Source organism: Chlamydotis macqueenii, chromosome 11, assembly GCF_036417535.1.
Source record: "Chlamydotis macqueenii isolate bChlMac1 chromosome 11, bChlMac1.mat, whole genome shotgun sequence".
Lineage (NCBI taxonomy): Eukaryota > Metazoa > Chordata > Aves > Otidiformes > Otididae > Chlamydotis > Chlamydotis macqueenii.
In genome coordinates, this window is record NC_141566.1 from 907,609 (window position 1) to 922,614 (window position 15,006).

Here is a 15,006-nt window from a genome sequence, read left to right on the forward strand (position 1 = left end):
GACCCTGTGACACGGAGGGAGGGGGCGCACGGGAGCAGGGTCAGTGCAGGGCTCAGGGAGCCCGCGGTGCTGCTGCCATGGGGATCGCGGGCAGGACGCTCGCACCCTAGGAGAGGACAATGTCTGCCGAGCGACGGCTGAGGACATCGAGGTGGTCGGCTCTGATGGAGACGCTGCCCACGCTGGGAACGATGGGGAGGTGAAACCCTGCCCTGCGCCCCAGCCCTGCCTGTGCCGCTGGCCCCGGGCCCCCACCCTTCACCGTGGGCGGGCAGCGGGGCAGGCAGCAGGGACTAGGATGACTCGGGGACAGCCCCGTGGGGCTCTGCGCCTCCTCCCTGCCACGGGCAGGTCAGAGCCAGAGGAGAACCAGAGTCCCGCTTGGCCTTTGAGTTGTGCTGAACTTCTGAAGGTCTGCGGTTTGGGTCTGCGTGACGAGCATCGCGGGGCATGCGGGGTCTGGCGGCCGGTGCTGCGGCAGAGCCGTGAGACGCGGCCGCGGAGCTGCGCGGTGGGGAGCCGCAGGCTGCAAGTGCTGGCTGGAGACCCCAACACCCTGCCTGCCCCTGCTCGTCCTGACGCCCCCCAAACCCCTGCGCTCTGCCAGGGGCTTTCTCCCAGCCGCTCGTCTCTGGAAAGCCCAGCGGTCTCTGGCGCTGGAGGGGAAGCAGTCTGATCCAAGTCACTTTCTGAAACAGCTTTTATTTCCCCAGAGAGGCTGCAGCAGTAGTTCTGAAGGGAGAACCGTTAATGCTCAATTTAGCTCCACATGACCTAATTTGCCACCACTTATTCAACAAGGGAGAAGCAAGCAAAGAGAAATCCGTGCGCGTGGACCTTGAGAGCCGCTGAGCTCCCGGGGGCGCGAAGGGAAGGGGCACTCCTGCAGCGGCGCGGGAGGGCAGGTCGCTGGGAAGGGGTGAAAAGAAGGTTTCCTTGGAGGGCTCCGGAGAGCTGAACCTGCACTCAGTTTGCACGGCAAGTGTCCTTCCTTCAGCAGCCGGCGCGAGGACACGCGGAGCGGGGTCACAAAAGGAGCCGGCAGCTGGGGAAGCGCGGGCACTGGGTGGGGATCTCAGGGCGGGCGAGTCCGGGTCCCCATCAGAGTGAATGGACGCTGGCTCTGACAGATTTCAGGAGTCAAACGCTTATTGGGGGGGATTTTCTGTCTCAGGACCTTGCTTGCAGAATCTCAGGTGCTCAGGTGACGTTGCTGCCTGTTGTGTTTTGTTCTCTGCTCTGGGCGCCTTCATGCACCCCCTGCGCTCCCGCTGAGGCCGTGGAGGAGAAATGCACCCGAGAGCCGTGCAGTGCTCCTGGCTCGGCCGGCAGCCTTGTCGGGGTTGTCAGGACGGCTCCCCACCCCGATCCCGTCTCTGGGGCTGCTCCCGGTGCCGTCACACACCTGCACTTCCGTTTCCATTCCACACCGCTCGTGACGGCTCTGCCGCAAATCTCCCCCGCACTTCCTCCCCCTCTTCCCAGCTCACCTTTCCTCCCAGCTACTGCTGTCCTTTCCTTTAAAGGTGGAGGAGTGCACGTCTGCGGCAGGAGAGCACGCTGTCGCGTTTGCCTTCCCAAGGACCCATTTCCAACACGCTTTTGCTCTAACACATAATACGCAATTTTTATATTTAAGAAAACAAGGATGAATGTTTGCTGGTAAACATTCCAGGGAAGCGTGCCAATGAGCATATCCTCCTATTCCTTACAGAAATGTAAAACATCAGCGTGCTGCCAGCCACCAGGATTGTAATGTTTTTCCTTTCATACATAAAAATGTCTTACTAATTAACCATCCTCCCGCAGTAGCCAAAACCCAGGCAGCTCTGCCATATGCTAACGCGCGCCGGGACTTTGTCAGCTGTGAAATATTTAACGCTAATCAGACGCAGAGAATATTGTTCCCCCTCCGCACAAGTGACTGTACAGCACGGCCTCACGACGAGGGGTCATACGCGGCGCTCCGCGGCTCGGCTCCCGCTCCTCCGTCCGCCCAGCCAGGCTGCGGACCGAGGCGGGACCCTCACCACCCCGCTGCCCCAACCCGGCCGGGACGCCGGGCGCTGCCTTACGCAGACGAGGCACAACCGCCGCTGCCCCCTGCAGAAACGCCCCGGGGAACCGACCCGAGCGGCGGAAATATGCGCCGTGAAGGCAGCGCCTGACGAGTGCTGCTCCTCCCAGGTTTCCAGGGCGGGGAGGGGGCGCGAGGGCACGGGTTACATCTTCATGGGGAGCTAGAGATGGGCGAGACTTTCTGACAGGTTTTAGCATCGCAAACACAAGCTTGTCTCCAAAATAAATGACAGATTCCTGCTGATCCTGCCAAATGGCTTATGTCAGAGCCTCTCCCGAAGTAATTCCCCAGAGTAAGTTCAAAAAAGGCCTTGAAATATATTTAGAACATTAGGAAGTGGTTAAAACAGAGTCAGAAACTTTAGTTCTACGAGAAGCCGTTTCTTTTCTCAGTCTCAATCTGCTGAGAAGCAGCTTTTCTGAAGCCTGTTCTGATCTTCTCTTTCCTTCAAGATGGAGAAAACCCTGCTCTCCCCTCTGCGGCTGACACATCCTCTGCCTCCCCAGAGGCAGGAAAGGAGCAGCTCCAGCGCTGGGGGTACAGAGCAACCCCGTCCCGTCTGCAGCGGGTCCCCCCACGCCGCGTCGCCAGCCGTGCCTCTGGCCTCACCTGGGGCCGGGTCAGCTCAGGTCAGCAGGACTGGGGCGGGCGCGCTCCGTACCCGCATTTCCAGGGATCCCAAACTAGCGAAACTGGGATGCAGCCCTGCACGCTCCTCGGTCACAACAGCCACCCTCTGATGGGAACTGGGCTGCGTCACCTCTGGTCTGCAAGAAACCTCCCCTCCACACCTCGGCTGCAGGAGGCTGTGAACACATCAGTCGTTACCACAGTCCCTTTGGACAAAAGAAATGAAGAGATTACAAGAAAAAAACCCACAGATTTATCGGAAGCCACTGTGGGCCACGCGCAAGGAGAGCAGAAGAGTAAGGGGCGGATGGAGCCGGACCCCACGGACACACAGTGCTCGGCGGTGCTGCCCTCGCAGGCTCCGGCTGGGAGCGCCGCTTGCCCACCTCCACGGGTATCCCGCGCGGACGGGGTGAAAACGCGGCCCAGCTGGGACGGCAAACAGAGAACAACGCGGGATGTGCTGCCAGAGAGCCGGCACCAGCCAGACGACAGCCCAGCAGCGCCCTGCGCTTACCCGGAGCTCGAAGGCTGCCTGTGCAGCGGGAACCAGCCCCAGCGCAAAACCAGCAGCCCATAAAGAGCGAGCAGTAAAATCAGCAGTGACGTCTCAGATCGCCACGGAGAAGAGGTCAGGCGGCTGGAGGAGAAGCCAGGAGGAAGAGGCTTAACCATGCCGATACTATGCAGAGAGCTCATTGGAACCCGCTCCGTGTTTTTCTCTCCCACGCAGCAGCGGGGAGAGCAGCGAGCCTCCGCGGTGGATGCTCCCCGAGCTGCGGCGCAGTGAGGACCCAGCATTTGGTCAGAGGACACTCACGTCCAGGAGCTCCTGAGCATCTTCCTGGCCAGGAGGCCCAGAGCGAGGGGGGCGAGATGCCGCGCTGCTCGCCCACAGCGCACCCGGCCGCGGCGCCGCGCGGCTCCCGCTGCAGCCCCCACTTGTTGCTCGCCCAGCACTGTGCCTAGAGATCACATCCCACTCTGGCAACCCCATGTAAATCCCGTGGGAGCCCGTCACTGTGAATCTGACGTGTAACAAACAGCGTGGATCACACGCGCCGCTGAGGTTCCGGTCCTGGTGGGTGTGATTTGTGAATAAATGCGTTAATGCTTTCTTTTTAATTGCATTCACAAAGAACAGGGGTGTATCAGTCACTGGCCTTCCACTACAGCTACAAAGAGCATCACAACCAAATCCTTAGCACACATTAAAATGGCAGGTAATTAATATTAGCATAAATACTATCGCATGACTTTATTACCAGCCTGCCCTTCAGGAGGGGACATCAGCAGTGTTAATTCAGTAACATCTTCCAAATCAGCTACTACCAGTACGGAGGAGGTGTTCCAGAGCTCAGGGCCAAACTGGGAGACCATTAGGGCTGTCAAGACGGCTGCTAGACAGCGGCGCAGGGATTCGGGTGGCATTGGCCTGCGGAACCGCTGCCGCTCCATTTGCCAGAGGCACCTCAGTGCCCAGCGCTGCGGGGCCGAGCAGCCGGAGACCCCGGTCTCCAGCCGCATGTCCTGCTCCGCGCCGGTGGCCGGCCAGCATGGCGAGCACGAGCCGCCCGCTCGGGGCCCCGCAGAGCCGGGAGAGGGGAGCCTGCCGCAGCGCGCTCCACCTGGGGAATGATCCCTTCCCCAAGGCAAAATTGCCCCTATCTGGTTAATTGAGCGGGCACCAGAGGAGAAAAAAAAAAGAAAGAAAAAACCCCCACAACACAGAGCCCTTTCAGAGAATGGGGATGGCAAGAGGAAATCCGTTGTGCGCGCCAATTAACTCTGCAGACAAGGTGCCTGGGCATGCACCGAGGGAAGAGGAGGCTCCACACCAGCGTGAAGAAACGGGTAATTACTTCCCCCGCGCTGGGGAGGCACACAGAGTAATGAGCAGGAGCACAAAGGGCCTTTTATTTGCTTTTTGGCTTCCTGCTAGCCATGGCGAGGGCTTTCTCTGTGCCTCTTTGCGGCTCGCCGAGCCACAGCGGGCTCGTTGCGGGGCCGTGTCCATCCCCGCGCGCCCCGGCCGGAGCTGGGACGCGCTGCAGCCGGCAGGTGCCCAGCCTCGGGCAGGCAGAGCGGCTTCAAGCAAGGGGCTGGGGCTGGGGCGGGAGCCTTCCCTCGCGGAGCAGCGTGCTGCCATCCCCATCCCTGCGGCAGAGCCGGGGAACGGCTTACACCACCCCGCCCTGCCCAGCAGACAGCCCCTCATGGCAGCCCGAAACGAGTCAGCAAGAGAGCTCTTCTGCCAGCGCCACGGCCCACAGGCACGGCCAGAGCCCCGGGCTGGCCGGGACAGCGTCCTGCAGGCACCCCACAGCTCCCGTCCCCAGGGCCGGATGGGGCACGGTCCCTGCACACCTCTCTCCTGTCCGGCTCCGTGCTGTCCGTCATCCGTCGTCCCACCGACCTTCCCGTTCCCGCAGACGGGTGCTTCCCTGTCACAGGGGGCTGACCACGTCCCTGGGATCCCAGCCGTGTCCCCAGGGTCCCAGGGGTGCGCAGGCTGTGTGGCATGATGCTGTTCTCTGTTTTGCAGACAGAGCATTTGCCTTGGGGCAGGGAGCTGAAGAGTTCTGGCTGCGGAGGTCTCACTCCCGCCGGTGAAAGCCCCTGCGCTGCGGTGGCCGAGCCCTGTGCGGGGCAGCATCAGCTTTCGCAGCGTGACAGACCCATGCGGCTAAACCTCGCTGCTCGTCACGGCTCTGGCTCCTAACGAGCACCCACGTGCCTGAGGTGGCTTCTGCTGCCCCAGGGATGCTGTGGGGTTCGCTCTCCTCCAGCCGCTGCAGCCGCCCCGCAGAGCCCTGGAGAAACAGGGACTCGTCTCCTGCCTGCGGTCCTCGGGTCCTCCTCCAGCAGCCTGGCAGACACCTCTGTGCCATCGTCATCGTGGGCAAGGGAGGCTCGATTAAAGAACAACGAGCCCACTTGTGTGTGCACGCGCTGGGGATGTGGGCTCCGTCTTCTGCTCCGGCTCCCGGCGTGCACGCGCGCGTGCCTCGTGTTTGTGTTCATCTCCTGGGTGAGTGTTGTGTTCACCCAGCCCTAAGCCAACACAGACAAATGACAGAAGACGAGCATCAATTTGTGAGCTGGAGTAAGAGGCAAAGAGAATCAAATAAAAGCAGTTCACAGACAGGGAAACAGAAAACCGCGCTTGCAGAGCCCTGAGCTTGCATAAATCATCCCGCGACCGAGCGAACTGTCGGGAGGCTGACAGCAGCTCCATCCAGAGGTAGTCACCCCGAGCTCAGCTGTCAATTAGCATTGCTAATTCCAAAACGGAAACCGGCTAATGCTAACTGGGGACCACAAATTAACTGTCAGGAGTTACACCATCAAACGCATTTTCTGGTTGGTTTCACCAGGAATTTGGAGCTTGAAATGGCCAGAAGTGCTGGGCCATAAAAGACACACAAGTGCTGCGAGATAGAAAATCGCGAACAGCTTTCCTCTCCAGCAGATCTGCTTGTGAAAGGAAGCGGAAGGCGTTTCCACCGTACCCCTGCCACCTGTGACGGAACCACGCTGGTGCAGCCGCTGCCTGACGCCACGGAGAAGGAGCTGCTGCCTCACCCTGTCCCTGGGCCAGAGCCGGGAAGCAACAGCGAGAGGAAAACACAAGACACCGTTGGGGTCTCCAGCCTGAGATCCCACACGTCAGGGAGCAGTGGCCCTGGCTCAGGCTCACGATCCCACTGGGGAGGAGCAGAGCTGCGGCTGGAGTCCAGACCGGTCTCCTCCGCACTGCTGGGGAGAAGGATGACTAATGGGGTCAGCGAAGGCCGCCCACTTGCTATTTTTAAGTGTCTTCTGACTTCAGCAAGATGAGCCGTGTCAGTGTCTCGCTGCAGAGCCACCAGCTCCCTGCGCTGCCCGCCTCCCGGCTGGACTTCTAAGTGGGGTGAGATGCCAAAAGGAGCGCGAGACGCACTGATTTATCGATTTCCTGACAAAAGGAATCACAGCTCCATCTGTCCCTGCCGTCGCTCTCCTTCCTTTCTAGCCTCCCCTGTTCCCTTCTCCCAGGAACGCCGCCGACAGCCCTGGGCGCATCCTCTGCCTGCCCTCGCCCCACTGCGGAGCGGGGGCTCTGCAGGGTCTGCGGCCCCTCCGGAGTGGCTGCACAGAGCAGCACGGCTCCCTCCTTCCCCGCAGGGTCTGTCAGCGCAGAAAGCCAGGGCTGGTGCGGGCTGTGCCCGGTTTCTGCAGCCCCAGGCACGCTCCAGACCCTGCTGGGGGTCTCGGAGCTCGGTTGGGAGTGCTGAAGGTGGGAGCGCTGTGCTCGACGCCCCGTCCTGCCGTCAGCGGCCAGTCATGACGAATTCCCCACCTGAGCTCGTTAACCTGGATGAACCCATTTGATTGCAGTGCGGCAGACACAGTAACGCCAAACTGCCCTGCAGCCCCGGTAATTAAATGTCCGTGCTCGCTGTGAGGCACTGCGCTGACCTCATGGCTCAGCCGTTCAGAAAAGTTTCTTGAGAGTTTTCTACCACCGCAGCACATCCTGGCCCTTCCTCTCCCCAGCATCCAATGAGACCCAAGCAGAGCCACGAGAAAAACGCCAGAAAAACCTCACCAGGGCAACTCGGAGAGAGGCTGATGTTTCCTGTACAATGCGCTCCTCCAAAAAGAGCTTTTAAACTCAAAAGTGAAGTTTTTCCTGAAGAGAAACTGGAACAAGTTGCTTTTGAAGGTATGGGAACCTCAGCAGCAGCCAAGTGCGTCAGAAAGAAAATGAAAGGTGGTCATAAATAAACCTGCCCCTGCCCCACGCCCTCCCAGCACGTCCTTTCCTCTAGGTTTGATTTCCACCCCAGCTCTGCAACCGTCAGCAGTTACGGCAGCTCTCCAAAGCCCCTCCAAGGCCTGTCCTCACACCCTCGCTGCTCTTTGGGGTGTCCCCAGCAGCGCTGCCTTGCCAGGCCCCCCTCTGTGGCCCTTTCCCCTCCCATTGGCAGTGGATTAAAGCAGAAGGGCTTGACCACACAGAGCCCCTGGGCCATTCTCTGGGCTGGAAACGGGGTTTCCTCCTCTGGGCTGGAAATGGGGTTTCCTCCTCTGGGCTGGAAACGGGGTTTCCTCCTCCCCACGCTCCCCTGCATTTTGTGGCTGAGCTCCCCAGGTACACAACCCGGGCTGCCCAGCATCACCCACCTCTCACGCCACGGCTGCGTCCCCAGCATCCTTCCTCGCTGGGAACTCTCCACACGGGTTTTGCTGCTGACGCCCAGCCCGCGCAGCAGGCACCATGAAAACGGGCATCTCCACCTGCCACGGCTGTGAGCAGACCTCTCCATCCCGCGAGCCCCCTCCTCCCCCCCCAGGACACCCTGACCAGACCCGAGGGCTGCCAGCGGGCAGGCATCTGCGAGCCGGGGCAGCGACAGCCCTCGAACCCCGCGTGGGAGCTGCTGCGCCTCCAGACCCCGCTCCCGGCCATCCCGCGGGGGTGCGGAGGTCTCGGTCCCTCTGACGCGGCGGGGGCTCGGCACCCCCTGTGCGGGAGCTGCCGGGCGCGGGTGCGCAGTGACCCCCAGAGGGCGGACCCGCCGCCGCCCCCGGCCGCACCCGGGACAGGGACCCCGGCCTGGGGCACGGCCCCGCCAGCCGGGACAGGGACCCCGGCCTGGGGCACGGCCCCGCCACCCGGGACAGGGACCCCGGCCCGCGCCCGCCTCCGCGTACTTTTGGGACGGGAGGTTCAGGCAAACCGCCGGCTTCGCGCAGCCGGAGCTGGCCACAGCTGAATCCCGAAAACCGGGGCGAGCTGTATCCCGCAGCGATCTCCTGCCCTCTGCCTGGGAGAGGCAGCACTGCAGCCGCACACGCGGCGGGAGCAGCCCCGGGAGGGGGGCGGCAGCAGCCCCGCGGACCCCCAGGCACCCGAGCCGCCCTGTGCCGGGTGTGCGGGTGTGCGGGATTGCTGCGCGCAGCGGCCGGGGTGGTGGTCTCGGGTGTCTCCAGCCGTGGCTCTGTGTTCTCTTGTTCTGTTGAGGCTCGAGCCCTGCCAGGCGAGACCCTCGCTGGCCCGGGGGTTGAAGGAACGCTGCCCGCAGCCCAGCAGCGTTGGATGGAACACGCAGCCCCCTCTCAATCCCTTGCTCCCTCTGCCCCTCTGCGGGGAACAGTGAACTGCAGCCTGTATTGGTGAATGGCTGAGTTGGCTGTTCCAGCCAGTGAGGTGCACCCCTAAAAAAAAAAAAAAATCTCATTTTCAAACCCACCGAGTAGTACGGAACAATCAGCAACCTTGATCAATAGACAGTTTTTGAAACACCCATCTTCCCAAGCAAGGCATCGGTTGAACTGCCAGCACACCCCTTCCCCTGCTCCCCGGCGGCCGTTGGCACCACGTAAGTCGTGCACGCCGCGTGCTGCACCACGACAGCGCAGCCGCCGGGCCCGACCCGTGCTGCTGGCTTCCTGCTGGGGCACCGAGAGCCTCTACCAAAAAGAGCCTTGGCACCCCGTGTGCCTCAGCTTCCCGCCTGTGCATCTCTCCAGGGGGATGCAGCGGGACCACCACCGCTAGTGGTCCCGAGAGAGAGCGGGCTCCAGGTCTGGCGCATTGCCGCTTGCAGCCAGGTCCCCCGCGCGCCAGCCGTTTGCTTTGGCCGCTGGTTCCTTTTTGCTCCATTTCTAAGGGTTTTCTCTTGCCTCGCTGTCCCAGGCAGTGTTCCGGAGACCCCTCTGCCCCGGGTCCCTGGCAAGCCCCACGCGCTCACGCTGATTCTGGAGGTGTCCAGCTTCCACCTGGGAATCAAATTATTTTTCTAACTGCCCCTGCGCCGGCCCCTGTTCCGGTTCTCGGGCAGCGAGTGCTGCACTGGGCTCAGCAGGCACATCGCTCTCAGGTGCCAAGCGATGCGGCGGGACACCGCCGTGCTCTCCCCAGTCACGGGTACGGACCGCTCCGGTTCTCCTGGCACCCGTGGGTGCACGTCCTCCCACGCCGCTGCTGAGCCACCCCAGGGCTACGTTAGCCCCTGGCTTTTAAACCGGTAGAAGTCTTACAAAATCTATTGGCTCAGGAAAAATACCTCGCTTCATTTGCGAGAGTAAATTACCTTAAGGATGAAATAGAGATCAAACGGAGATGCCGCTGTGGAGAGTGCCGTGTCTTGCCAGCGTGCCTGCAGCCCTCTGTTTCAGCGAGAGGAAAGAATAAGGAATTCCGAGGACGCGGCATGACACAGCTACAACGGCTCTGCCCGGGTGACCCCTGTGTCGGAGCCATTCAGGAACCACAGGTATTCGCGCAGCGTCAGTGCCGTTTCCGTACAGACACAAACACCTACGGTGATCCTATTAGGAGAGCCGTGTTCCTTTGCCCCATAGATTGAATTTTGCCTGTGGGTTTTGTCAGATAATTATTATTTTGCACGGGTTTATTTAAGCACTCACTCATCATTGCCAGCACATCAAACGGTGAGCTCCGCGTCCCCAGAGATTAAACAGCAACGTGCTGCAAAATACCGGGGAGGAAATGCAGCGGAGCTCCGCAAAGTTTTTAATTAACACTTTGGTACTGAGAGAGACCGCCCGAATGGTGGGACACGGCCCAGGACAGCTGGGCGTTGCACAGGACGATTCTCAAAACCACGCAACCCTCGACGCATCCCGCTCCGCCGGCAGCAAGCTGCGCGCCTGGACCGAAGGCATCACGAGGGGCTGGAGGAGTTGCAGGTCAGTAAGCTTTGTGTCTGTTCCTGGAAAATGTTCTCACATTGTGAGTAAAAATAGCCTGACAGAGCACAGACGGGATGACATGGATTCCGTGACAGAAAACGTCTCCGTCTCTCCAAAACACCCCGATGCTGCTGCTGCTCCCAACGGGAGGTACGGCTCCGCTGGGCAAGCCGGGGTCGAGCGAGGTGCGGTGAGGGGCCAGGAGGGGAACACCGCTCTGGGGAAAAGCAGCTCAGACAGAACACTAAGGGGACGTAATCTTTAATTTTTTTGGCGAAGGTTACCACTACGGGTCTCATTGCTGTGTGTGTTAATGTTTTCTGCAGCGATCGGGAAAGGAGACAGAGCTGGAAAGCGGAGCCCAGCTCGGCGGTGACACAGGGGGAAGTTAACTGAATCCAGAAAACCCCCAAAGCACCTCAGGGAAACCTCAGCCAGGGAGCCAGTGGTGAGTTTGTAGCTGAATGTCCCCTTCAACGAGCACACAGGGTTCAGGGAGCGCACGACCCGGCTCCAAGGCGTGCGGCAGCCCGTTCCGGGGTGGAGGTGAGCTGGTTCCAGGAGAAAGAGCTACCACGGACGGGACCACGTGTGAGCGAAGAGCAGGGGATGCTGTGCCCGGTTTCGGTAGTGAGTGGCACGAGTGAGAGGATCTGGTTGCAGGAGGCTCTCGGAGGGTCTGCTCTGCCAACCGATTCTCAGAGGGCGGATGGGGACAGGGAGGGGGCGGCAGCTGCGGTCCGTGTGCCTGGGTGGGGACATTCCACGCTACCCGGATGAAATTCTGGAGACCTTGCATGTAACTCAGCAAAGAAAGAGGATTGCGTGGAAGAACAGTCTGACCCGGGGTGCTGTTCCCTGTCCGGGGCTGCGGGACTCTGTCCGACCAGGGCTGCAGGACCGTGACCGACCAGACCTGCGGCCCCTGTGCCCATGCTGGGAGCTGCTCCACGAAATCGCACGGGCTGGTTGGAGAGCCCCGGGAGGATGCGCGGGGCGAGCACGGAGGCTGCAGAAACTGCTGGGTTTCGGAGCAGGAGCAGGGAAGGGACTTTCCAGAGACCATAAGAGACGGCTTGGGCACCACAGCCCCACAGGCTCCAGGGGAGCATGCCTCAAGGCCACGGTGAGGGGCATGGGCATACGTGTTCCCGGGGGCCCAGTGCTGCCTCCTCACTGAGGAAGAGGCTTCACCTGCAGATCCCAGGAAAACCGCTCCAACCTCCACTATTTTTCCCACCAGCTGCTGCACCCGGGGCTGCTTGGGAGCATCCTGGGTGCAAACCTCAGTAGAGAGCATCCTCCAGTGGCTGCTGCTGGCCTGCTGCTGGCTGCTCGCTGGGCACAGGACGGTCCCGGGCTCTGGGCAGCACGGCAGGGACCCGGGCAGGGTCCTGGGAGCAGAGCGGCTCTGGCCCACAGCCTGCACCCATCGCATCCTGCTTCCGTCAGATGCTGTCCGAGCCGGCGCGCTTTGGCAAGCGTTCCACAGATCCAAAGCTGCTGCCTGGTGCTTTCTGCAGCGGGAGGCCCCGGGATGAGCAGGGGAGAAGGAGAAAGGGCAGGTTCCCTGCTACCCCCCTCCAGGATCCTGGCATCCCCACCCCCTGCCCCTCACCAGCAAGCGAGACCCATCCAAAGCCCTGGCACCCAAAAAAGCCCACCTGAGGCGTTACCCGCAGGGCCGCCTGTGTCCCCTTCCTCCGAGGAGACGCTCCACCGTGGGGCAGAGCAGAGCCGGAGCAGGAAAAGCCTCCCCTGCCGCATCTGGTTGCAATCAGTGTTTGCAGAACTGGCTGAGCTCCTCAGCGGCCGGTAGCCAAGTGAGCCGTTTCCCACGGGATCCCGAGGCCATCGCTCCCTGTGCCAGGGTTTTGCACGTCCGTGGCAGCGAGTCGCATCCCTGGCTCCCGCCTCTGCCCACGCCGGGAGGTCCAGCCCCGGCACAGAATCGCGACCCCGCACCTGAGAGGCAATAACCTGGCACAGGGCCGTGCTGCTTCCCCACGGGATTTCTCCCCCGGCCTTGGCCGGCAGCTCCGGAGCTGTTGCAGGGCTGTGGCAGCTCAATTCCAGCCCTCCCGCCCCGGCCAGCCCCGCTCCTCATCATCGTCATCATGTGGTGACTTCATCGCGCAGCTCCCTTCACATTCAAGGGGTCGGTTTTGTTTTCTCACACTAAGTACTTGACAGAAGTTTTAAGGCAGACGTACTCCATGTAGAAAAAAAAAGCCAGTTTAAGTTGCCAGGCAACCAGATTTTGTGATTTTATTAAGGCTCTTGCACTGTGTGATGGTTTTATGAATCCCCCAACTCCCGGAGGTGGGTGGTTACCCAAGGATCTCCCGTTGCACTCAACGGCGAGGTGCTCAGTCCCCTCCAGTTGCAGAGAAAGGCTTGAAACTGGGATCAAAAGCACACAGAGAGCAAAAGGAAAAGCCCTCACCCCTTCCGGGCTTAAAATCCTGCTGCCTGCTAAGCCAGCCTCGAGCCCTGGGAACGAGCCGGAGAAAACACTGCACAGCTTGACGCTACTGCGCTGATCAAACCTGCATCACGAGGCAGAGCAGGGGGAAACCGCCTCGAAACCGGAAGAAAATTGGATAAATTCGTGTTTCAGCCGGGTTCCTGCCTCCACCCTTGACCGCCGGCAGGATGGCGTCTGGGTGCGCATCGCAGCTCTTGGGAAGGACAGTTTAGACCTGGCTCTTGGGTTTTGCTCTGTACAGGAGTCTTGACTTGAGCAGATCTCTGCTGGAAAAGCCACAAAACAGGCACGTTGTCCATCTGTGTTCTTCCTCGTTTGGCAGCAGAAGAGGTCGGTGCCGGGAAGGGCGGGCGGGCTGGGGATGGGAGGCAAGCGGAGCAGAGCGGAGTGAGCTCCCCACACTCGGCACAGCCAGTTCCTCCCCGCTACACCGGTGATCTGATGGGCTCCAGATGCTCTCCTTACCCGGACGATGACTCACGACTGGGGACTGACCAGGCCAAGAGAACCGGGCTGACTTCACCCTCTGCACCGCCCAGTGAGATGCGACCCCGTGCCTCAGTTTCCCCACCTGCAACACGCAGAGACCTGCACGGTGCTGGCAGGGGAGGCGTCTCAACAAAGCTACTGCGTGGTTTCACGGGCAGTACGCAAAAGCTGGCCGCTCCCCGACGTGGGAGACGGGAATCTCCGGGGTAAATGGGCTTGAACCTGTGACTGAGATCACAAGGACGGGAGAGGAGGGGATGAGACGGGATGGGATGGGATGGGGAAGGGGAAGGGAGCGGGGTGTTCTTCACGTGGTGGTAGCAGCCCTGTGGAGCTGGGTTTGGATGCACAGACATTTACACGAGCCCAGGCGGAGCACGAACAGCTCAGGAGCCCAGCAAGGTTCACTGTGCAGGGAGAAACAGCATCCAGCTCGGGAAATTCCATTCCCACTCTGCCCCGGGCAACTGGGGCTGCTGGGGACAGGGTGCCGGGCGAGCTGGGTCTGGGGGTGCACCACCGCGGCCGCTCTGCCCTCAGCTCTTGCTGCTGCACGCTGCCAGCACGCGCGCCAGCGCAGGGCCAGGTGCGGGCGAGGAGCGAGCAAACGCACCCTCAGTCAAACCTGGCCTCTGCGAGGCTCTTCGGAGCCGGAGAAGGGTTCCTCCAGCCCCGGCACGGCGCTTCAGGCCTGCGTCCCCTCCGAGGGACGCCCGAGCAGCCCCAGGAAAATACTGCCAATGCACGCTGTTTCTTGCTGAAGAGGGAAAAAATACTGGCGTGAAGAACAGACCCAACAAGAACGCGTTAACGCGGGCGGGCCGGGGAAGGGCAAACGCTCCTCGGGCGCCGGCCGCGGCCTGCGCCTCCCGGGGCGCCCAGCTCATCTGGACAGCGCGGGGACCCCAGGTTTCGGAGCCCGCAACGAAGTCTCGTTCCAGGCGCCCACCGCCCCCGGGAGAAGGCAGCCCCACGCCGCGGCCCGGCCCGGCGCAGAGGGCAGCGGCAGGCGGACACCCCGGGGGACGGCGGGGTGCGGAGCGCGTTACACGGGGCAGGTTTCGCTGCTGGGCCAGCACCAATATTTGTTCTGGTCGCGCTGGGGAGAGGGGGGCGGGCGGGGGAGAGCGGCTGCCAGGGGCCAAGAACGCCCGCGGGAGCGGGACGCCAGAACACACGCCGAGAACGCGCTTGGCGTGGAGCGTCCGTCCTCGCGGGTGGGCACCGGGGGTGGCCGTGCCCCCAGCCCCAGCAGCGCCGGGGGTCCTGCCGGGACCGGTCTGTCCCCCCCCTCGGCTGCCGGGATGCGGCCCCAGGCCCCGCCGCCGGCCCGAGCATCCCCGACGGGGCCGCCCCTCCCTCCTCTTCCTCCTCCTCCTTCTCCTCCCAACGACCGGCACGGAGCCCTCGCAGCCGCGGGGCTGGCCAGGGGCAGCGGGGCCGGGCCGGGCGGAGCCGAGCCCGGCCGAACCCAGCCGAACCGAGCCGAGCGGAGCCGAGTCCAGCCGAATTCAGCCGGATCGAGCCGAACTCAGCGGATCGAGCCGAATTCAGCCGAACCTAACCGAATTCAGCCGGATCGAGCCGAACTCAGCCGAACCGAGCCGAACTCAGC